General features: G+C 37.4%; 1 protein-coding gene across 7 annotated transcripts in view; it reads left to right on the top strand.

The window, feature by feature from the left end:
• R3HDM1 (R3H domain containing 1) overlaps positions 1–17,480 on the top strand; it is a 185,661-nt gene that overhangs the window by 67,277 nt on the left and 100,904 nt on the right. The gene's annotated exons all lie outside the window — the stretch shown is intronic.

Here is a 17,480-nt window from a genome sequence, read left to right as displayed (position 1 = left end):
CCTAATTACCGTTTGCATGAATGGTTACAATAATTTTCTAACCTCAGTGTTCCTATCTGTATTCTTACTCTCCCATCCCCCCTTTTACCTTTTGCACTTCTGCCAGATTTATCACTTTCATTTTTACATCTGAGCATTTCATTCATCTGCTCCAAAACTTTTATTGGCTCCCTTTTATCTCTCTGAGTTCAAAAGTCTAGGATTCCATTTAACCCTTCTAGCCTTTTTTCAATCTATTTCTTCATATGTAATGTATGCTCCTTCCATATTGAACTGCTCTTTCATAAATATCCCATTTTTATCTTCTTCTGTGCCTCTGTTCATGCTGTTGCCTATACCTCTAATACCCTGCATTCCTTTCTAGCTGCTGAAACACTCCCTGTCATTTAAAGCCCGATTCAAATGTCACCTCTTTCAGTGAACCCTCCCAGATCCCCTGGTCAATCATTATCTTCCCCTAGTCAGTCATTATCTTTTATTTCTCATCTCTTATATAGTATTTTATACTCTATGTTGGAAATACTACAAGAGTGTAACTTCTCTGAGGGCCAGAATAGTGTCTTATGTAATGTTTTATGTCTCTTCAAGCACCTAATACAGTATTCTATGCAGAATAAACAGCTAATGTTGAAATTGTTGGATGAATATAAAGGGGATTTAAAGTGTCATTTCTAAGCAATGAGATTTCATCGTACAAAAATAAAACTCTCTAAGATAACAGTTAAATTTAGGAAGATTAAATTGTGTAAGTATTCATGGTGGATGCTATTAAGAAAGTAGAGGGAGATTAATAAGAAAAAAACAGTTTCTAACTGTGAGATAATCTTTAAATTCTTACATATGGACGCTACCTGCCTTCCCTTTCTCTAAATTCATGTACTTCTGTTGTCTAGATTGCTCTTTAAATGCTTCTCATATGCAGCTTTTCCCTTTCATTTTTTCCTTTGTATATCACAAACCTCACTTACACAGCTAGCATCTCCCTTAAAAACATCATGCAGTTAGAATGATTGACAATTGAATAAGAAAAATTAGAAGGTAGTGACCTGAGTTCAACCTTTTATCATGTTCAATGTATTTAAACATGGAATACTTGAATACTTCAAGGTGGTAGTATTTTGTTGGTGTGAATATTCCACTGCAGATTGATGCCTCTCTTTGAATTACAAGGTGGTCTTTGGTAGTTGTAGACAAAAAATCAAAGGCACTGAAGCCAACCTAATGATAAGTGTTTTCAAGCTTAACTAAATTTTTGGTCCTCAGACTATAGATATACGGTTCTTCAGTGGACCTACACTCAAAGCATTTTCAACTCTTCAGTCTTTTGTTCAGTCATTTCAGTCATATCTGACTCCTTGTGACCCTATTTGGGGTTTTCTTGGCAACAATACTGGAGTGATTTGCCATTTCCTTCTCTAATTTTTCAGTTAGAGAGAGAAATAAAGAAAGAGAATAAATCAAAATGGAGGTGAAGAAGGCACCAAAGAGAATTTATCTTCTTTAGAGTTTTGCCTAAATGTATATAGGAAGATCTCTTTTTTTAAAAAAATAAATGTATTTTTTAAATATTATTTATTTTTAGTTTTTGGTTTTCAACATTCACTTCCATAAGATTTTGAATTCCAGATTTCCTCCCCATCTCTTCTCTTCCCCACCCCAAGATGGCACATAATTTGGTATAGGTTCTACATATATATTCATATTGAACCTATTTTCACATTAGTCATGTCGTAAAGAAGAATTAGAACCAATGGGAGAAACCACGAGTTAGAAGAAACAAAAAAAAAAAAGAGAGAAAGAGCAAATAATATGCTTCAGTCTGCACTCAGACTCCATAGTTCTTTTTCTGGATGTGGACAGCATTTTCCATCCTGAGTCCTTTGGAGTTGTCTTGGATACATGCATTGCTAAGAAAAGCTAAGTCTATCAAAGTTAAGTCATTGCACACTGGCTGTTACCATGTACGTTGTTCTCCTGGCTCTGCTATAAGTCTTTACAGGTTTCTGTGAAATCTGCCTGCTCATCATTTCTTGTAGCACAATGGTGTTCCATTACATTCATATACCACAACTGGTTCAGCCACTCCCTAGCTAATGCCCATTTGTATGATCTCTTTGGGATACAGACCTAGAAGTGGTATTGCTGGGTCAAAGGGTATGCACATTTTTATAGCCCTTTGTGCTGGTTCCAAATTGTTCTCCAGAATGGTTGGATCAGTTCACAACTCCACGAACAATGTATTAGTGTTTTAATTTTCCCACACCTTCTCCAGCTTTTATCATTTTCCTGTTTTGTCATGTTAGCCAATCTGACAGGTGTGAGGTGATACCTTAGAGTTGTTTTGATTTGCATCTTTCTAATCAATAGTGATTTAGACCATTTTTTCACATTACTATAGGTAGCTTTAATTTCTTCCTCTGAAAACTGCCTGTTCATATCCTTTGACCATTTATCAATTGGGGAATGACTTGCGGTCTTCTAAATTTGACTCAGTTCTCTATATATTTTAGAAATAAGGCCTTGATCTGAGACACTAATTGTAAAGATTCTTTCCCAGTTTTCTGCTTCTCTTGAAATCATGGTTGCTTTGGCTTTGTGCAAAAACTTTTCAATTTAATAATCAAAATTATTCATTTTGCATTTCATCTGTGTCTTATTTGGTCATAAATTCTTCCCTTCTCCATAAATGTGACAAGTAAACTATTCCTTGCTCTCCCAGTGTGCTTATAGGATCAGCCTTTATATCTAAGTCATGTACCCATTTTGACTTTATTTTGGTACACAGTGTGAAATGTTGGTCTATGCCTAGTTTCTGTTATACTATTTCCCAATCTTCCCAGCAGTTTTTGTTAAATAATGAATTCTTATCCCAGAAGCTGGAGTCTGTGGGTTTATCAAACAGTAGATTACTGTAGTCATTGACTACTGTGTCTTGTGTACCTAACACATTCCACTGATCCATCAGTCTATTTCTTAGCCAGTACCAAGTAGTTTTGACAATTGCTGCTTTATAATACAACTTAAGATCTGGTATGGCTAGGCCACCTTCCCTAGCATTTCTTTTCATTAAATTCCTTGATATTCTGGACCTTTCGTTTTTCCAGATGAATTTTTCTATTATTTTTCAAGCTCTATAAAATAGTTTTTTGGCAGGAGATCTTCTCTTAAGGAAACCAAAAGAGGAGTGAGAAATGTCCTACAGCCCTCTGCCTTATCCTGCTTTAGAGATCCTGGAGTGGCAGAGAGATGGTTATAAGCTCCTGTCTTTCACAGACACTTCACTTAGAAGAAACAATTTTAAAATGCTTTTACCAAGGTATAGGTAAGCCTATTCATCATTTAATACTTAACCTATAAATTTAACTTAAATTGTACCTAACTTAATCTTCCTTTTCATTAACCTCTAGCTGAAATTGAACATGCCCTTCAATCATCTTTTTAAAAAACATTATTCTGAGATAGGTTTCATCAGACTGCCATTGAGTCCAAAAAAAGGTTTTTAGAACACCTGTCCTGGAATCTGAGGTTGAATGTTCAAGATAATCTTAGTATACTTTTTTTCTTTGAAATGCTAGGTAAAAAACCAAACATTTAACAAGATTTAGCATTGTATAAGTTCTCTTATAGGGTCTAAATGGCAGAAAGAAAGGAAGGAAGAATTTTAAAAAAGCTTTTTGAGTCTTAACTGGTTTTTCTTCTTCTTTTTTTCTTTCTCCACCTCAGAGAAGTGTAAGATAAATAAATAAGTAAATCTCTATTTCTCAAAAAGTGGAGAAGGGGCTTGTGAGATGACTAGGTCTGTTGCAGAAATGAGCTCAGGTAGGAGAGAAACTGTAGTCAAAAGGAGGCAGTGGTGACAGTAGAAAGGAGGGAGGACCAAAACAAAAAAAGATTGGGGTAACAAGAGACTTTGCCGGCAATCTAAGGACTTGCAGGAACTGCACTCCCTCATCCTCTGACCACCTGCAGTCAGCCAACAAGTGACAGTTTTCAGGCAAGTAGAAGTTCCTGATCCTACTGTTGCAACAGCTCTATTCCTGGCATCTGAATTTAAATATCTGAACACATTTTCCCACAGAAACATCATCCTGCATCAGAGTGATATTTTTAGTACCATAGGTACCAGTAGTAGTATGCTTTGTTTTTGGACTAGAACTGTGATTTCATTGATATCAGAAATTTCCAATAAGGACATTCCCTCTGCCAATGGAAATGGGCATCTGCTCTGAGACTTAGAGCCTTAGAGTCTCCTACCCAGGTGATTAAGTAACTTGCCCAGAGTCACAGTCAGTATGTGATAGAGGTAAGACTTGAGCCTACCAGGTCTTCCTTACTACCAGGACCACTTACTATTACCTGTGCAATGGTGTTTCACATATCTCTAATGCTACCCCTCAAACACAACCTGTGAATAGCCTCTCCCTCTCCCTCTCCCTCTCTCTCTCTCCTTCTCCTTCTCCTTCCCCTTCCCCTTCCCCTTCTTCTCCTTCCCCTTCCCCTTCTCCTTCTTCTCCTTCTCCTTCTCCTCCTTCTCCTTCTTCTTCCCCTTCGCTTCTCCCTCTCCCTCTCCTCAGGGTGCTTTGCCCAAAGGAAGGTAGATTTCGATGGCTGAAGGCTTCCTCCTTAGCTTCAGGTTTACTGGCTAGATTTCTTTCTCAAAAACCAAACCTTAAACCCAATTCACTCTGGAGCTCATAGATTGGACAGTAGGTTCCTGCCCTCCTTGCACAGAGTGAATGTAAATACTGAATAGTAATTGGTTCTCTTTTGGCCAGGAACCCTGAGGGTCTTCCCCTCCCAGTTTAAATTTTTTTTTTTTTTTAGTTTTGATTAAAGAGGCCATCCCTTGATTAAGTTCTTAAAGAGGGCTATTCCCTGAAAGGGCAGTGCCACACTCAAAGTGAAAACCTGAAAAGACCTTAGCCTGAAAGGGCCAGGGTCTCCCAGTGCATCCTGGGCCATCCCCATTGGTCCTGGTGAATATCAGGCTGCTGGACCCAGATGGCTCTGGAGGAGAAAGTGAGGGTGGTGACCTTAAACAGCCCTCCCTCACTCAAATCAAAGTCAACTGCAAGTCATGTCATCATTTCCCTGATGTGATAGTCCTCTTCGAGAATGAAAGACAAACAGCTATGCTTACTGTATGTTGTTGATTAACTAGCTTTTAGAGACTCTCCTAAGATGCTAACTGCCATGTATAACATGGCAGTTAGCTGGACCTGATTTAGGGTAGTCTGATGTCTTGGGCTCATAATTACAATGAAATGAGACATTAACCATGTAAAAATTAGCAAAAGTAGGTTTCATTAGCCATAGCAGACAAAGTATATATAACATAAATTCAGTGGGACATAGCTTCCCTGTCTCAGTCTTGGCAATGTTGTTCTGTTGGTCAAGGAAGAACAACTCTCACCTCTTCCTGAACTGATTTTTGTGCTTAAGATGCCTGGAAGTTATGTCAATGGACCAGGTCTTAGTGCCCTAAGCTAATTAAGTCTCAAGGATGACTTCAGTTTCTTTTAAGGAAAAACTAGCCCAGATTCCATGGCAGATATTGCTACTACCACACCCCAGCTGTTAATGTCCAGGTTTTAAAGGTCTTCTAGAGGACCTTCTACCCTTGAATGGGTTGGCTGTGTTAAGACTGGAATAGTACTCCAGGTTCTGCCACTTACCACCCTGTACCAAATCAAGCATCAAAAATGGCACTTGTACTTCACAGGCCCATGTCCTTTCACCTATCTGACTATGCCAAGCCAAGTAGTGCTGCCTGTAGCAACAAATCAGCTAGCAGCTACTGTGGCTATGTAGAACCAACAACAACCAGCACACAGAAGGCCACTAACACAGGCTCTTTGATCTGCTTTACTGAGGAAAGTAACTTTAAGAGGTTAACAATCTTAATTTAATTAAACATAGAAGTGTCATTCACTTAGTTCAGGAGGAAAAGCCAGCACCCTGGACTTCAGAGCAAATACAAACAAATATTATAAACAGACCAAATACAAACCAACATCTGGGTTAGCAAAGGCAGGGGTGGGGTGGGGAGCAGTTACAATGGCTTGCCCAGAGTTACAAGCCACTCTTCCAGTGAGTGAGAGCCCCAAGGAAAAACGCCAGTCTCTTGAGTTTATATGTTCTGTTCAGGGTCAAAGGGCGTTGCAACTTGCAATTCACCCATGTGACCTAAAACAAGTGACTTAAACTCACGTGGCCTGACTTAAACTCACATGGCCTAAAAAGCTTCTGGCATCACAAATATGTGGCTCAAAGCCATGTAAACTAGGCTTTCCCTTGAGGCAAGGAGGTCATCAAAGACTCCTGATTTAATCAAAGAAACAAAAGCCAGACTCTTCAAGGACACTTGATTAAATAAGTGCTAAAAGAGAAAACTGTAAAAGAAAGTCCCACCTTAATTACTGATACACTGCCCTACCCCTTGGCTGGGTCTGGGGCCTGCTCTACTGTGGCTCCACACCTACCTCTCACTGATCTACAAGTCACTAGAACAATGCTGGAAACTTTCTCTCCACTTTTTAAACATGTGTTTATTCTCACTTTCCCAAGCATATCAAACAAGGTACTTTTGGCACATTTATCCATTATCCCAATTCTAGAAAGGCCTTGGGGTTTCTTGGGAGGATCACACTTCCCCTAGTATCTTGCATCAGATTCCCAACAAAATCCTAATGGCCTAGTTCCCAGGGACCTCATATTTTAAAAGCCCCAAGCAATTCTTTCAATGTAGTTTTTAGACAACCAATATTCCAATCTTTAGGGATGGCCAAAGCCTATAGCAGGTTAGTAGGCCTAGTGGTCACTGTCATTCTGAAATATAAAAACTATTACAAATCAACAAATTAGTTTTTATAGCATTTATCCTCAGGGCATTTTTGTATGTATGTGCACACGCACATATGTGTCTTTGTATTTTTACTTAGAAATTAATAACCACTATTTTGTTTTTTAAATCAATTTTTTAATTGCTTTTGTTTTTCATCACCAATCTTTAGGTTTTGTTTTCTTGTTTATTTTCTCTCCCCCTCATCTCCATTGAACAACAACAAAAAAAAAAGAAAACAAAAAGATAATCCTTGTAATAAATATACATAGTCAAGCAAAGCAAATTCCCACTTTAGTTATTTGCACAAATGTATGCCTCATTTTACATCTTGCATTCATCACCTCTCATTCAAGAGATGAGTAGTATATTTCATTTTTAGCAGGACATAATTCTTCAAGACAGAGAACATTCTCATCTCATTCTCCTTGCTGAATCACCTCAGTTTACTTTCTTTTTTGAAATTTAATTTTTCTCAATAAAAATCTGTTTTTGGTATGTCCTATTTACCCTCCCCCCAATTGAAAAAGAAAGAAACACAGAAACCTGTGTATCAAATAGGCATAGGTAAGCAAAACAAATTTCTACAGTGGCCATGCCCAAAAATAAATTTGTTTCAGTTTGCACTCTTGAGTCCACTATACCCCACTGGGGATGTGGATTGCATGTTTCAAGATGAATCCTCTGAAATCATGAGTATTCATTGTGTTGATCAGAATTCCTAAGTTTTCCAAAGTTGTTTGACCTTGCAGTGTTATTGCAGTATAAATTGTTCTTCTGGTCCTCCTCACTTGCTTCTGTATTAGTTTAGATAAGCCTTCCCGGGATTCTCTGAAACTGTCCCCTTCATCATTTCTTACAACACAGTAGTATTCCATTCTGTCTATATACCCTAATTTGTTCAGCCCTCACTTGATGGATACCCTCTTAGTTTCCAGTCCTTTGCTGTCACAAAATGAGATGCTATAGATCTCTTTGGGGTATAGTTGAGGCCACTCTATGCAGCACTGATAACTATTGCCAATCATTGTAAAGTAAGTCCAGTACTGGCCAGTCTAAGGCTTCTTGTTCAGAATCAGATTGAAATTTGACAGTCATGGACTATCTTAATAATTCACAAATGCAGATTTACTTAACTAGCATAGAAGGGATATTCAGCCAAGATATAACATTGATACAGATCAGCATGGTTTCTTTGCTTTTGTTTTGGCTATGCTGGCATACTCCTCCAGCCTCTCTGTTCTGGGGGAAAGCAACTCCTACCTCTTTGTGGTCTGGCTTTTGAACTTGGGCTACCAGGAAGGTATGGCAAATGTTTAATGAAGCCTTAGACCCCTGAGTCAATTCATGTTTGAGGACAAGTTTGATACCTTTTAAGGAAAAAATAGCCAAGCCTACTTGGTAGATATTGCTGCTACCATAATAACATTTTTCTGTAGGGAATATTTTTGAATTGAAATCAATTTACAAAGATGTGGAATACTAGCTCTTAATAAGTTTAGTACTGCTATAGTGTCAGGCAACCTTAGAGTATGTTGTTTTCAGGTTCACAACTTAAAAGGAACAAGTTAAAACTAGAGGGAATTCAGAAAAGTTCAAATTATTGTGAAGAAAGACTAAAGAAACTACAGGTATACTCTGGAGAAATTGTGAGCTCAGTTCCTGACCACCTCGCTAAAGTGAGTATCTCAATAAAGCAAGTAATGAATTTTTGGTTTGCCAGTGCATATAAAAATTAGGTTTACACTATGCTGTAGTCTATTAAGTGTGCCATAATATTATACCTTTAAAGAATACATACTTTAATTTAAAAATACCTTATTGCTAAAAAAAAAAATGTTAGCCGTCATCTGATCCTTCAGCAAGTCATAATCTTTTTGCGGAGGGTGGATCTTGCCTTGATGTTGGTAGCCACTGACTGATCAAGGATGTGGTTGCTGAAGGCTGGGATAGCTGTGGCAATTTCTTAATATAAGAGAACAATGAAATTATCAATTGGCCTACTTTCAGTATTGTTGTATCTCAGAATAGGGAGGCCTGAGGAGAGGGAGAGAGATAGGGAAACTTGGTGGAACAGTTGAAACACACATTTATCAATTAAGTTCACCTTCGTATATGGGTGCCCCAAAACAATTACAATAGTGACATCAAAGATCAGTGATCACAGATCACTGTAACAAATATAATAATAATGAAAAGTTTTGAAATACTGTGAGAATTACCATCATGTGACACAGAGGTATGATGTGAGCACATGCTGTTGGGAAGCTGGCACCAATAGGGTTGCTTGATGCAGGGTTGCTGCAAACCTTCAATTTGTAAAAAACCCAATATCTGCAAAGTTCATTAAACAAGGTATGACTGTAGATGATTTAGATGGGAAGAATAAAGGATTACTGCTGTTATAGTAATAAAGTCTGAGTATAAAGAATGGATTACTATATGGAATGGTTATTGTCCTCTTTCATTAAGGACAGAATATTAGAGGAGTTGGTTTTAAATTGTAATGAGATAGCTGTCACTAGACTAGATACAGATATACAATAACAATTATGTAATAAACAAAAAAATTCAGTCATTCAACAGTAGATTCAACAGTACTTCCAATATATGGTGGGTTTGGGGTTTTTGGTTTTTGGTTTTGTTTTGTTTTTGAATCAATGAATCAGTTGTCTGGGTGATTTATTTTTGTTGTTCAGTCATTTCAGTTGTGTCTAACTCTTCATGACCCCATTTTGGGGAATGGTTTGCTATTTCCTTCTCCAGCTCGTTTTACAGATGAGGAAACTGAGGCAAAGTTAGGTGACTTGCCCAAGGTCATGTAGCTAGTAAGTGTCTGGGGCAAGATTTGAACTCAGAAGGAGAGTCTTGTTGATTCCAAGCCCAGTGCTCTATCCATTGCACCACCTAGCTCCCAAATGATTTGTAGTCAGGATCATAAGCAAGGGAATACTTAATATTCAAAAGACTTATCAATAAAAGCCACTTGAGGACAGCAGATCATACCAGGTACTGATGGCAGTTTTCTGAAGTACAAGGATCACAGAAGATTTAGCCAGTGCTTTTGGACTTGTCTAAGCCTGTCAAAAACCCAAATTGTGTGTTAGCTCGAGTCGCGGTAACTGCAGCCAATTTTTATGAACCATAGGCAAACTTGAAAACTGACCTGCTATGTTTTTTGTATGGTGTTAACAAATAACAATGAATAAGGAAAAAATGTACATGACCACAGCCACCAAACCTTTTAGGAAGATGACATAAAACAGGCATCAAATTCAGGCTCCGACCAGAAGTGACTAAGATATGCAAACTACCACAAAAGTTGGTACCTTTTTTCAGGTGTTTTGGAAGTAAGACATTATTGCCTCCAAAGCATGCTTTTCAAAACATTAAGAGGATATCATCACGTTGAAATCCTGAAATTATTCAGTCCTTATTAAAATTATCATTTTATAATCATTATTAAATAATCATTATTTTAATTAATGTAATAATCATAAAATCATTATTGAAATAATGCTTGTAAGTAGCAGCTTCAGTGAGCTGAACATGTGACCAATCTGTGAGAGTACAGAATCTAAGAACATACAACATATTGAGATGATGTAAGACAATTACAAGGGAGATAGGCAAAAGAGATGCAGTGACTATTAAGAACAGAGCTATAGAATAATATTGTCACCTGCCAAAATCTAGCTAATAATCCTTTTTACAGAGTGGCCAGATTCATTAGGAAAACATCTGTGGTATGAGAATTAGAGGAAAATAGAAGGAACATATTAGGTTCCTCTCTGAGTTAACATAACAAAGGATATGAACTCTTGAATTCTGGTGAAATATGAAATGCAACCAAGGAAACTCTGCAAATGGAAAAGGTATGGTTACCAGGTGACCAATATGGAATTTGCTGAGAGTCTGCAATAATAAAATGTAGTTTAGGGCACTCAGCTGGATTTCATTGTGATCTTGTGACAAGACTGAAAAATCAGACAAATGTGTGACAAGCCCAAGGAAATAGTTACTTTAGTAGTGTCAGTAACAAAAAGCAAAAGAATGTTGTGTATTAGACATTTTGAAAGAACAAGTTCTTTGACGGAAAAAGCAAACATTAAGGTTTTATGAGAAACATCACAGAACTCTCTAAGGCTATAAGTACCCCCAGGCATGTAAGAAGCTTTTCAGAGGAGTTACAGGGAATGTTTGGCAAATATTGAAATTGCTTAATCTCTTTTCTTATATGCATATTAATAGTAAATTCCACAATTTATTTCCTTTTATATCAAATACATTATACAGAAAGGTTTGCTGAAAGCCAGTTTATATAGGGACCAAAAAAGTTTAAGGCTCAAAAATTTCTTATAAGATGATTTTATCTTATGTAACAGAGGTTTGACACATGCAAAGAGCACCTCTAATGCTACTCTTTCAGATAAAAGAGGCCAAGGAGCCAGCTTTTGGGAAAGACTTGACGACATATAATGGAAGTGCTTTGGAAGACTGGAGAATGTGGAGACATTCTGTTACCGGTTCCAGTTCACTAAGCACATGATAAGGAGAAGCCTTTTCAATTGACTGCACAACTGTAACTGTGGAGCATCTTTGAAAAAAAAAAAAAAGGACCCTTCATCACAGTCTCCTTTGCTGGACCTTCATTCAGTTTGTACCCAACAATCATGGGGTCCCCTTGAGCTCTGTCCTGGCCCCTCTTCTCCCTCTGTTCTGTCTTGCTTCATGCTCCTATTAGCTCTTGTAGATTCAATTATAATTTCCTTGGAGATGATTCTCAGATCTTATCTAGTTTTCTGGTCTCCATCCTCACATCTTCAACTACCTCTTGAACATCTCAAACTCAGTGTCCTGTAGACTTCTTAAACTCAACATGTTCAAAACAGAAATCACTATCTTCACATTTCTATTGAGCCACCAGTATCCTCCCAGTTACCCAGGCTCACAACCTAGGTATCATCCTCAACTCCTCACTCACTCTTACTTCTCCTATCCAGTCTCTTGCCAAGACAAACCAGAAGGCTGTCACAATAATCCAGGCATGAGAGGTGATGAGGGCTTGCACCTGGACAGCGTTTTGTGTCAGAGGAGAGAGGATGTATATGTTTCAAAAACAGAACAAGAATTGAGGATGGCTCCTTGGTTACAAAAAGAGAAGAGAAGAGGACCCAGGTTAAGAGCCTGGCATCACCCATGATTAGCAGATATGACCTGAAGATTCAGCAAGGGAGACTGAGAAAGCTATCAGACAGGTAGGAGCAGAACCAGGTGTGGCCAGAGTGGCCTTTGTTTTCTTTGAGTGACTCATTTTATCTCATTGAGCCTTGCTGGGCCGTGCCTGGGAGCAGAGAACTTCCTGTGTGACCTCTTCCGGGGCAGGAAGCCCAGAGACTCATGCCTGGAATCAGAGAACTTCCTGTGTGATGAGTCATGGGGCTAGCTGAGGGGAGGTGTTGACTCCAGAGCCACGCCCTATTGGGTGTTAACCTAGGGGAAGGGGCCAACTCAAGAACCAATCGGCCCTGGTCATTCAGGTGGCGCTTGATGATGTCAAAAACTCTATAAGAGGGGAGAAGACGGCTTGAAGACTCCTTTTTTCCTTTTCCTGTTGGCGCAGGAGCAGTGGCAGGCGTGACTCTCGGCCAGCCCTTGCTTTCGGGCTGAGCCTAGATGTTGGTAACTATGAATTATATTGTTGATATTTGTAATTTGTTTGTATTTTGTTCTGAAGTTTGGGATGCTGGTTTTGTTTTCCCCTGAACTAAATGAATGTTTTGAACTTCGGGGTGCTGGCTTTTTTCCCTTGAAGTAAGTGAATGAATCTGCATTGGGTCTGTCTGTTGATATTTGTAATTTGTTTGTATTTTGTTCTGAAGTTCGCAGTGCTGGTTTTGTTTTCCCCCGAACTAAATGAATGTTCTGAACTTCAGGGTGCTGGCTGTTTGTTCCCCTGAACTAGCTGACTGTAATCTGTATTTGGTCTGTCTCTTGATGCTTGCCTGTATGCTCCCCTGAACTAACTGAATGCTAGCATTTTTTCCCCTGAACTAAATGAATGTTATCTGTATGCTAACTGAATGCTGGATTAAAGTAAGCTGGTCAACCCCTTCACCATGCTTTCCTTGTTTAAGCAGATAAAAAGAACCTGTACTTTCCCAGTGTGCCAGCAGCCTCCTGGGTGCTGGCTGTGGGGGGATCTTACGCCCCCACAGGAGCTGCTAGCCAGATTATTAAAACACCAGGAAAGAACAATGTCACAAAAACTGAGAGAGAAGAAAGAATCTTTTGTGGGGGGGAAGGGAGGCAGGGTAATTTGGGTTAAGTGACTTGCCCAAGGTCACACAGCAAGTACTGTGTCTGAGGTTGGATTTGAACTCAGGTCCTCCTGACTCCAGGGCCGGTGCTCTATTCACTGCGCCACCTAGCTGCCCCTAGAGGGAAGAAAAAATCAAGGAGAAAAGGGAGACAAATAGCTTGAAAGGCTGCAGAAGTTAAGAAGGATGAAGACTGAGAGAATCCATTAGATTTGGAAGTTAAGAAATCATTGGTAACTTTGGGAAGAACAGTGTCAGGTTGAATGGTGTCAGAAGCCAAACAATGAGTTTAAAGGAGAGTTAGAAAAGTGTAGTTACCAAATACAGATGGCTTTCCCACTTAGCAACCAGTAAGTACTTAATAAATGTTTTTTCATTTATTCTTAGCTTCAGTTTCTTTGTCTGCAAAACAGGGATTATAATACCTAAGGGGATATTACTTTATAAACTTTAATGTGTTATTTGCATATTATTATTGTTAAGACTGTTTTGTCAATATTGCTATTAACAGGAGACTGGTACTGCCTGATTCAGGAGCGTATCTAGAAGTTATAGGTCAATAACATCAGATGCACAATAGCTGTTGAGGATAATAAGGACCAACCTTGGGTTTGTCCATTGACCTTTGAGAAGGCAGTTTAAGGACAATATCAGGGCAGATTTTTAAAAGCTGAGAATAAAATGGATGGCAAGGAAGTAGATCCTACCCCTATTTACTTCTTTGGGTGCCATTCCTTCCCTTCTCCATTCTTCTACCATCTTTCAGATGATCTTCTATACATGGGAGAGTTTCCTTTTTTCAATTAGTATATCCTCAAAAGTAACTCATAGATTTTCTTAATGACACCTTCACATTTTTCAGTCTATAGTCTCACCATCATAGTCTTTGCTTCTTTTCAGCATCTTGTAATTGCTATATTGTTTGGAGATATGTTTGTTTTACCTCATTTTTCAGCTTGGAAATATCTTGGGAGGAAGTTGGTGTCTATTATTTATCATGCCCCAGTCTTCTATGACATTGCTATATTCACTGTGGATACTCAATAACTTGTTGACTGACCTGTAAAACTTGAGGATATAAGCAGTTATCATTGTTAAATATTGATTCTTAAATCGTTGTGAAAATGATTGATTCTTTCTTAAGTGACTAACAAATAATTGATTCTTAGACTGCTTAATCTCCACCATTTCTGACTTAGAAAGTAAACATGTTTCCTTGCCTTCTTCTAAAGATACTTAACCTTGGCCAATTCTATTGATTGTATCCATTTTTACCTTTAGAGGAAAAGGAGGTGATATGTGTTGGGTTTGTGCATTGAATTATCTTCATATAACATTGTTTGGTTATATTTATAGTCTTTCAAATTAATTTTCCCCTGTAGGGAAAAAAAAAAAAGCATGGGATAAAAGTAGGTAGTATAAACGAAAAATAAGTGTCCTAAGTTCTATTGTGTTAGTACTAGTAGTGTTAATAAAATGACATTTAAATGTATTTAGTATAGAAAAATGCTTTTCACTAAATATTTTAGTTTAGAAATGTCTAGAGCAATATTTCAGTCCTAAGGACTAGATTCACTGAAATAACAGCTTTTTTTGATAATTTGCCAACTTCAACTGTGATCATAGTTTCGAAAGAAAGTAGAATGTATTTTATTTTTTTCTACATAATATACTTTTTGTCTGTGGTATAGGAAGTTTAGATTTAAGGAGAAATTATCTAATAATTCTTTGGAATAGTAATGCCTTGTTAAAAACAGAGTTTTCGTCTGTAACTTTAACAAAAAAAAAAGTATACTCTCTAATAAATAGAATAATCCTATCCTACATTGCCAGTCTAGGTCAGAAAAATGTACAGAATCCCCATAGAAATTATCTTCAATTCAGCTCATTAACCACACTGCAGCCTTAAGATTTGTCACAAATTTGTGCCTTTGATCACACAGAAAGGGGGAAAGAAGTGGGAAAGAAAGATAAATAATATGGCTTAGTGCAACCCATTATCACTTGCAAAAAAGCAATTTCAAATTTGTGCTTAGAAATACAACTTTATTCTTACATACAAAGGGTACTGTATAACTATGTCCATATATATGTATATGTGTGTGTGTGTACTTATATATGGGATAATAAGTATTGTGCCTTTGTGCCTTAACATAAGGTTAATGATCTATCTCCCTCTTAGATTGTCATGAAATAATAATAATTCACATTTTATACTTTAAGTTTTAGAGTTTTTAAAGTTGTCTGAATGTCAGTTCGTTGTTAACAACTATAATGCCATGTTTTCCAAATGAAGTTAGATAAAAAGTAAGAATTTGAAATAAAAAAAGAACATTAAAATTAATCTGCTCTTACACAAGTAATTATTTATTCATCTATTTTGACATCTCCATTAGGTATGTCTAATTCTGTAGTAAAAAATGGTTCTTAATACAGAATATATTCAGCCTTTGTCACTAAATCCGTAGTAAGGAACTTGGTTTGGAATTCAGTAAAAAAAAAGTTTGGGAAAATGTGATTTCAGTTTTATCTATATTAGGTGCAGATATATCCATTGCTCATTAATTCAGCCTCCGTAATATCCTCATCATTATTATGTGTCTGTTATTTTTGTACTTTGTAAAATCGATGTCACAGAAAATGACATGAAATTCTGTCAGTTATTAACCAATATCAGCTCTACTCAACCAAAGAACTACTAATTACATATCAAGAATAGAATACAATTAAATTTTAATGTAATTTATAACTATATATTTTGTGTTTGGTGCATGTACAGTTCAGAATAAACAACTTAAGAACTTGTGCTGGGAGCAGAAGTTTCCAAGTATTTCCAAGTCTATATAAATGAACATTAACTTTGACAATATGACAATTTAGTCTTAATTTATTATGCACAGTCATGGTTTTCCTTGGTTCCTTTTAAAATGTAGTGAGGTTTTTTAAATGAATAAAATCGCAATTTGGGGTACAATTTTATTTCCATTATGATTATATATTTAAAGATTTAATTAGAAAATAATCATCTACACATGTATTTTATATTATAAATTATTTTAAAATATTTCTGACTATTAAATGTTGCATTATAGGACTGCTGTGATTTTCAAAAGGCTACAATTTCTGAGGTTGTCTGTTTCAAATAGCAAAATGTGAATTATAAAGATGTGATGGGATTTAGAGTTCAGGTTTTTTTTGCGTCTTTAAATTCTTATTTTTAGATGGTCCTTTAAAAAATAAATATTTACTTTTTTTATTCTGTATTTCATTTGTATATTTTTGGGATTTGGGGTTGGGGAGTTTTTGCTTGTTTTGTACATCAATACAAACCCATATGTAGAAGAAATCCATTCTGGGATAAGATACAGTCCAGATTTTCCCTGAAGCCTGTTCTTGCCCTTGGGCTGATAACTCAACAGGTGGGCTATCCATACCACCCCCTCCCCCTTGGCATACATGTGCTGTTTAGGATGAAGGCTCTCCAAGCCTCCTCGATATACGTGTGCCCTCTCTCTAATACACCCACCGGCACACATGCTAAACACCACCTGTGGGCTATTAATATTGTTTACGGAAAAAGGGAACAAAGCAGGAGGAAATCATGCCATGCAAATGTTTTCTTAAGTGAACTTGTTGATTCTGCTTGCCTAAAAAAGTATATAAACCCTGTCCCTCAGTTAAATAAATGGAGCTGTTCTTTACTCTCTTGCCTGGCTGTGTAATCTTTTCACTCTCTGAGGCATTCAGCCATCTCCAGCCATTTCGGCACCACAGCCGCTGGTGGCACCCATGTAAAGATTTTTTTAGCTGTTCTCCCTCTCTTTCCCTCTTCCTCTCCATTTTTTTCTACCTTTGCTGAGGGACCTAAAAAAAATTTTCACCTGGACCAAAATCTACTCTCCAAGACCTTGGGTGAAGATAATGTGGGGGGCAAGGGAGACACATTCCAGCCATAAGTTATAATAGCCAGTTTAAAGAAAAGCATGAAGACAGGAGACTGAATGCCTTGTGTGAAGAGCAACAAGGCTAGTCTGGCTAGACTATGGAATGTAGGAAGAGAGAGTAATATATAAAACAAGACTGGAGAGATTATTCAGGACAACTTTGGAAAGGGCTTTTTAAAAGCCAAATAGAGAAGTTTAAATTGGATCCTAAAAGCTGTCAGGAATCATTGGAGTTTATTGAGTAGGGGAGTGGCAGGGTCAAAACTGCGCTGTAGGAAAATCAATTTAGCAGGTATGTATAAAATCTTCTGAAATAGGAAGAGACCTGAGGCATGAAGACTAATTAGGAAACTTTTGTCTAGTCTAAGAAAAATG

This window comes from Trichosurus vulpecula, chromosome 2, assembly GCF_011100635.1.
Source record: "Trichosurus vulpecula isolate mTriVul1 chromosome 2, mTriVul1.pri, whole genome shotgun sequence".
Classification (NCBI taxonomy): domain Eukaryota; kingdom Metazoa; phylum Chordata; class Mammalia; order Diprotodontia; family Phalangeridae; genus Trichosurus; species Trichosurus vulpecula.
The sequence above is the reverse complement of the archived record's forward strand: the minus strand, read 5'-3'. Positions and strand labels throughout refer to the sequence as shown.